Raw genomic sequence first — 8,368 nt, forward strand, 5'->3', positions numbered from 1 at the left:
GGCTGTTTCGTTCCTTCTTGGCAGTACTCCAAGACTCATATGTCAGTTTAAAATACTTTAGTGGCTTTCCTGTTGTTATGCTGCTAGAAGCCATGCCACTGGTATTTCAAATAGCAGCGGGGTCACTGTCTTAGGCTGGGTTCTCTACCAAAGCAAAACCAGTGCAACTATATATATATATCTATATATATAGATATAGATAGATAGATTTATTTATATAGAGATATATATGTGTGTGTGTGTGTAAAGAAAAGTTTATATCAAGAAAATGGCTCATAGGTTTAGAGATACGCAGTCCCAAGTGCAGACAAGGTGAACCAAGATTGGGAGGTGGTCCAGAGGCAGGAATCCCAAGTTGCGGCACAGAGCAGGACCTTGGTACTGGAGCAGGGACATCAGCATGGTAATTGGGAGGTGTGCTGCAGAACAGGTGGCACAGGATCACAGGTGCCAGGCCACATGGTGAGTGTCTGGTTTTCAAGGCATACTTGGCAGGCAAGTCTATCAGGCAAAAATACAATAGAGCACTGGCTCAGATTCAAAGAACTGGAGGTTGGAGGATGAACCAGATGCGAAATCCAGATCCAGCAGGGAAGAGAGCAAGTGTGTCCATTATGTTGGTAGCAGGCCACATCCCCATGGAAACATCCTTTCAATACACTGACTGCTCATAGCCAATCATACAGAGCTAACAATACCTGCTCATAGCCAATCATCATAGAGTTAACTCTCAAATGCCAAACAACTGGGAATCCTGGCTCAATCAAGTTGACACAGAACCTTAACTATCACCAAAGATCACATGATGGAATTTTGCAAGACCAGTGATTTATTTATTGCAAATATCTTTTTTTCAACATGAACAGTGACTAAACACGTAGATGTCACCAGATGCAATATGCAGGAATCAAATCAACTGCACGTGGGGAGAAGTGATGAAGATGCTTAGTATCATCAGTCAGTACAAGATGAGGGGCCCACTAGGAAACAGATGATTAATTGCTCTTAGCAAGTTGAAGTTGAGGTTGAAGAAAATTAAAATGAGTCAATGGGAAATTTGAGTATATCCCATCTCAAAACCATAATTTAGTAACCAATTTAAGAAGAAAATTGCCACATTGAACACTAATGACAGAAAACCAGACATGTTGTGGGTTGCCATCAAGATATCATACATAAAGAAAGTAAAGGTCATTAAAAATATAGAAAGGAGGCATCATGCTCTCCCACCAGAACCTCCTCTGATTGCTCTGCACATCTGCCTGTCCGCACTCACTGTGGCTACCATTCAGCAGCTGGTAGGAAGATGGCGCCTGGTAGACAACAAAGGCTTTGATGAATACATGAAGGAAATAGGAATGGGTGGGCTCTGAGAAAAATAAGTGCAAGGGCCAAATCTGATTGCATCATCACTACTTATGGCAAAACCCTCACCATCAAAACAGAAAGTACTCTGAAAACAACACAGTTTTCTATGAGAAAAGTTGAACAAACTACAGCTGATGGCAGAAAAACTCAGACTGTCTGCAACTTTACAGATGGCATTTTAGTTCAACAACAGGAGTGGGATGGGAAGGAAAGCACGATAACACGAAAACTGGAAGATGGAAAATTAATTGTGAAATATGTTATGAACAATGTCACCTATACCTATTCCATCTTTACTTTGAATAAGAATTACGTAAGGAAGACCAGAGAAGAATCGATGGATCTGAATTGAGATGTTGGCAAAGACTATTGACTTTATCATGGACTGCCAGGAAAACTAAAACAAAGAAAAATATGTCTTGGAATAAGTACAGCCAAAATATTCCTTAGAAGGAAGAATGGTGAGACTTGGTCTAATGTGCTTTGGACATGTTATTAGGAGAGACCAGTTCCTGGAGACAAAACTCATGCTTGACACAGCAAAGGGTCAGAGAAAAGGAAGAAGACCTTTAATGGGTTGGATTGATACATAGGCTGCAACAGTGAGTTCAAGCATAGAAATGATTGTGAGGATGACGCAAGACTGGGTAGTAACTATTTCATTCTGTTTTACATGAGGTTGCTATGCATAGCAACCCACTCAATGTCACCTAACAACAATTAACAACAGCATGGATTAGTATTTTGCCTTGCTCATCCAGGAAGGTTCTTAAAGTGCTTCCATTGACAAGGCTTCACTAGGGGATGCCATCTATTAATTCTTCCTCATGCCCACTCCCTTATTCCTATGTAATTTCATTGGGAATGATGTCCTCTGAGGAAAGAGAAAACTTGACTTTTAAAGGAAACACACATTTCAACAAATATTTTGGGATAATTCTCAAAATAACAATATTCTAGGTTCTTTGAAAGAAACAAAGCTAAATAAGATATGGTACTTGCCCTTTATGAGGCTGTTGTGATTAAGTGCCGTTGAGTCGGTATCCACTCATAGAGACCCAGTATAAGATTTTGGAGGAGCAACTGGTAAGTTAGAACTGGCGTGTTTGTGGTTCAAAACAACTTGCAGTCTTGAGCCACAGCAGAACTTCTTTAATGAGGCTGTAATTTAGTAATCTCTAGAGTGGTGGAGTATAATCATTACTACTTAGTATTAATCAGTTTGTCAAAAGGTACACTGGAGTTTGCTTGACTGCATTTTTCAGCTTGTCATTAATTAATTTGCTTTTGAAATGCAGAAGTTGCACTGATATTCTGATATGTTCTATAAAAGATTCCTATTTTAGTCTACATAACATTTATCAAAATATCACTATATGTTATTATTGTTAAGTGCCATCGTGTTGGTTCCTACTCATAACTCATAATGAGGAGTGTCACACCAGGACTCCACAAATGATACTGCAAAACCATATTTTATTCTCTGTCATTTTTCACTCTTTTTGTTATTTCAAATTTACTATTGACATTAATTAAAGCTAAAGTACTCAGAAGCTCTGAAAGATCTGCATTTGTATTTTTAGCACATATTTCTCTGAATTCAAATCTTGAGTATGGTTGATTTCAAATAAGACACTAGTTAACACAATATTTATTTGTCAAGGCAAGAATTCATTTCAAATGAATAAGACCTCGTTAAGGGTCTTACTCACTGATATATAAAATGAGTATACATTCTTTAAGACAGAGCTAATACTACATACAGATTATATGGAAAAAGAGAGTGTGTAGTAGTCAAAAAGGAGAAAAAGGCAAGAGAGACAGACAGATATGATAGGGACCAAAATAACCATCAAAATGTAGATCATCAGTTAAAATATCAATTATATGTTTCCTGAAGCCATAATCTACATTTAAGCATGATGTTGGTCTATGAACTTTAACATGTCTGATATGATGGGGTCCTGGAATAGCGCTGTGGGTTAATGTGCTGGACTGCAAAGTCAGTTGGAATGGCAAGGTCGGAAGTTCAAGGTCACCAGCTGCTCCTCAGAAAGCCTATACAGGCTCGCTATGGGTCAGAACCTACTGGACAGCACTTAGCAACAACAACAACAATGTGCTGGGGATAAAAGAAAAGTGATTAACATATTAAAAAGATTACTATTTGACTGATGGGGGTGGTGGTGGTGTTCCCTGGACTTGATTCCAACTCACTACCACTCTGTATAGGGTTTCTGAGGCTATAAATCTTTATGGGAGCAGAAAGCCTCATCTTTCTCATGAGGATTGACTGTTAGATTTGATCTGCTGAACCACTATGCTGCTTGGTTAAGCCCTATGAAAGGAAACAGAGCCCTTGGTTTGGAGGAACCTCTAGCCTTCAATGAACTGAGACTAGTACTTTTGTAGCCTTGTCATCCTCCATTTCAATTTAGAGTTCTCTGATGGAAATATTCCCCAAAGACAAGACCCCAGTCCTTCTCCCTAATTTAGCATGGGTATGTTCAATAAGCAAGTCTTCTGTTGTAAAAGTAAGAGATTGGAAACATTATGCTGAGTGAACTAAGTCTATGATAATAGCACAAGTATTGTGTGATTTCACTTAGATAAAATATCTAGAGTAGTCAAATGTATAGAGACCAAAGTTGATTAGTGTTTACCAGGGGCAAGGGCAAGACAGGGAAAGTGAGTCATTGTTTAGGAAGCATTGATTATCAACTTACCGTGATGGAAGACTTGGCAATGAATATTGATGATGGTTGCATAACATAATTAGTGTAATTATTGTCACTGAAATGTACATTTTAGAAAATAATGTTGAATTAGAAAATGTTGTATATATACATATATTTTTAAAAAACAGAAAATAAAGTAAGTGTATTTAACCAGGAATGAAGACTTAATAGAACTGTTCAACAACCAAATGCTCCAAATTGCAAACTGTGAGTCTTCACTAAGTACTTCAGTTATGGACGATTCAACAACTTCAGTACGAGGTCACTGCAGGAGTCAGAGTCTTTCTTAAACTCAAAGTCACAAGGTACCATTAGTCTAACTGATAACATTTTGTGGCAGATAGAAATCTGGGATGGTTACTGAGAAACCCACCTTATTTATATATATATATATACTCTATGTAATTTCATTGGGAATGTATGTGAGATATATGAACTGATAGATGCAATGATTAGATTATGTCAATAGTGAAGGGATTATTCAGGTATCATTAAGATCTCTAAACTGTTGACTTTGAGCAAATCAAAAAGATTATCTGGGGTGGGCATGACCTAACCAGGTGATTCCTTTAAAAAGAGTCTAGAAGTAATAGAAAATGTCTTTGTTCTTGTTCTTAAGTGCCGTCGAGTCGGTTCCGACCCATAGCGACCCTGTACATAGCGACCCTGTACAGGGTTTCCGAGGGTGTAAATCTTTACGGGAGTAGAAAGCCTCATCTTTCTCCCGCGGAGCAGCTGGTAGTTTCGAACCGCTGACCTTAAGGTTTGCAGCCCGATTCGTAACCACTACGCTACCAGAGCTCCTAGAAAATGTCTTTAGGTGGCACAAATGTTTGACTACTAACCCAAATGCACTGCACTATAAGGCCAGTTTGAACTGCAAGGTCAGTGGTTCGAGCTCACCAGCCACTCCTTGGAAACCCTATACAGGATCACTACAAGTCAGAACCAACTCGAAGGCACTTGACAACAACAACTAATCCAAAGGTTGATGGTTTGAACCTTTGCAGAAAAAGGCCTACCAATCTATTTCCATAAAAATCAAAACCAATAAGATCCTATAGAGTGGTTATACTCTGTAACACATGAGGTCCCTAGGAATCAGAATCAACTTGACAGCAATGAGTTTTTCATTCTGTTGTTTTTGATATTGTTTTAGAGTAATATACAAGGGCAGCTGATATCCTACTAGCCTTAAAGAAGAAAATGGTCATGTCTTCTGTACTTGTAAAGAGGACAACAGGAATGGTGTGATGGATGACCTATAGGATTTCAGTCCTATAACTTCAAGGAACCAAATTCTGCCAACAGTTAATGAACTAGTAAGAGGAACCCAAGCCTCAGATGAGATTACATCCCTTAGCTGACCTCTTGATTGAAGCCTATGGTATCCAGAGAACCCAACTAAGTTTATAATAATCACTACAGAGCATAGAAAACTGATGCCTATCTTTTATTCTCTCCATAATTTGCCTTGTCCTTTTTTTATTGTCTACCTTAACTTTTATGATTAAATCTTGACTATCTGGAGTCAAGTCATGGCTTCTTTACCATGCTAGCTTCTAGAAAAACGTGTATTCCTAACCCACATTGAACCTCCATGGATTCCCAACTCCTGGAACCTGCACATGTTTCCCTTTGTGTGAGCTGTCCTGAATGCCTGCTTTTCTATGTCTTCAAAGTACTTTAACACAACACTATTTCTCCTATTATCCTGTTTTGTAGCAGCCTTTTGTCCTGCCACCTGTCTTCCTGTCACCTGAAAACCCAAGGTAATTTTTTTTCAACTCTTGGAATAGTTATGTTTTTCTTTCTTTCTTTTTTAAGAATGAAAGAATTGAGTGATAGTTTACATGGGAGAACATCCATTTCACACTCATCCTATTGTGTTTCATTTCACTGCAACGATTACAATCCCTTCCAGGCATCACCATTCACCAGTATATGCTTCTATTCTCTCTGGGTTTTTTTCTGGATGTACACAAAAACATTCAGGAATATATAATCATTTAAATGACCAAAGGGCACATTCTGTAAGCCTGCCTCCTGGCTGCCAGCACACAACCTTCCTCTTGCCATAAATCTAGAGTCCTCAGCTGCTCTATCTCTGTATGCCATCATCTCTGCCTCCATCTCTGGTGTTGCTGTGTCTCTGGATAGGATCCCTCATCCCACTCATGCTCTTCTCCCTTGAATGGTCCTAGGGTCCTCTGTTCCTGGACTGTAAGATTAACTACTTCCCCCTTTTTGCTACAAAACTTCTACCTTTACAGTTGTAACAATCACAATTAGTTATAATAACAATTATTCACTTTTGAATCATAAGAATCTTATCCCCATCTCTTTTCACCAGACCTGTCTAGATAAGATGAAAACTATTCAGTGGGGATTCTACCTTTCCCTGCCGGGGTAGTAGTTTGTTAATATTTTTCAAACCTGAACTATTGTGCCTCTCATGCTCAGTAAAGTGTAGGATTGTGGTAAAAAAAAAAAAAAAAAAAAACCTCCAAGATTTGGTGGTCTAATTGTTCCTTTTTTTACTATAGATCCATGATAATCACTCAAGGAACATTCAGATGATTCCTAGAAGGAAACAGGAACTGACCCTGGGCCAACAGACATCTCTAATAAAAATGTGTCAGCACATCACCTTTAGTACAGCCCTGTTACTTCAGGTCCAGCGTAGCCTGACCTACCTCTGGCCCTCCTGGACTGGCTTAAGAGGGTTGACCATACCTTTGCCTTCTTTATTCTCCATAGCAACTTACAACATGACCCCAGGAAGACTCTGACCATCCCTGCCCTTGCCTACATGACCATTTGGAATGGACATTAGCTGCTTCCTTCTCCTAGCCTCCATGACCTCCATCACTTCCCTCAGATGAGGACAAAGAACCTCCATTTAGCGTTACTCAGCACTTGAGCTCATACAATGCACATCATCTATCTAAGTTATCAAAAAAGCCATTGCCACTGAGTCACGGTCAACTCATAGTGACCCTAGAGGACAGAGTGGAACTGCACCCATAGAGCTTCCAAGGCTGTAATCTCTATGGACGCAGACTGTTACATCTTTCTCCCACAAAGTGGCTGGTAAGTTTGAACTGCAAACCATTCAGTTGGCAGCCAAGTGTTTAGCCACTGTCCCACCAGTGCTAGTTATAGCTAGGCTATGTAGCATAATTCAAGCCCTTTTCTGTATATGGGTATCTCTTCCCCACCTAGTTAGGAAGCTCCTCAAGAGCAGGAACCATTCTTTATGAGTTCCTTCCCTCTCCTTCTCATTGCTAGTACTGTGTTGTGCACACTGAGTGTTATACATGTGGTTGACTGAAACCCCAGAGAAAGAAAATCTACAGTTGAAATCCCATACTGAGAGTGTTATGTATTGGCATAAACAATATTGATTGTCATACCCATTAGAGTTCCCAGCAAGCCAAGGCATTTCCTGTGGACAAAGAATTGGAGTGGTCCCAGTCACAATGAAGCAGGGGAAGGAGAGAGCCTTTTTCTCGCAGCAGAGGGCTGCTGAGTCAGATTTCCTAAGAGACTGTCTGTATGTGTGTAATCACTTCAGTATTTGTAAATGGCCAAGAAAGACGCAAAGGAGTAAAGCACAGATTGCCACTTGTCAAACCAGAATCAGAGGGAAATTAAAGAGCTGAAGTCCCTGAGACTTTATGGATTATTCCATTCAAAGGATAAACGGCTTGGATTTTTCCCTTCTCCTCAAAGTACCAAGATAATGAAGGGAGAGGGGGGCATAGAATGTCTAGTACTGCTTAGGAGGAAAGTGACTTCAGAAAATATTCAAAGAGATACAGGCTTTGATCAAAGGGAAGACAAAAGAAAACAGACATGTTAATCTTTAAAGTCAGCCTTTCTAAGAAGACATGTTATATTTCTTTCTCCATAAATATTGGAAACAGGGCTACTCAGCTATTGTTGTTGTTGTTAAGTGTCGTCGAGTCAGTTCCGACCCATACAGACCCTATATAGGGTTTCCAAGGAGCAGCTGGTGAGCTTGAACCTCCAACCTTGCAGTTCAAACGGCTTTGCAGTCTGGTGCATTAACCCACAGCACCACACCAGGACTCCAGCATAGATTATATTTATATTTTGAATGTTGATTAAATTCTTCCAAGTCCCATGGGTTCTTATCAACAGACAATTAGCTCCTGTGATATGTAACAACTTGGCTAGGCCATGTTCTCAGATATTATGGAATCATCCTCCATTTTATGATCTGATGTGAGCAGACA

The 8,368-nt window shown here is 39.6% G+C and overlaps 1 pseudogene; it reads left to right on the forward strand.

Moving 5' to 3' along the window:
- Window positions 1-1,145: 1,145 nt before the first annotated feature.
- On the forward strand, window positions 1,146-1,720 carry LOC102828213 (annotated as a pseudogene).
- The last annotated feature ends 6,648 nt before the right edge of the window (window positions 1,721-8,368 follow it).

Source organism: Chrysochloris asiatica, unplaced genomic scaffold, assembly GCF_000296735.1.
Source record: "Chrysochloris asiatica unplaced genomic scaffold, ChrAsi1.0 scaffold00016, whole genome shotgun sequence".
NCBI classification, from domain to species: domain Eukaryota; kingdom Metazoa; phylum Chordata; class Mammalia; order Afrosoricida; family Chrysochloridae; genus Chrysochloris; species Chrysochloris asiatica.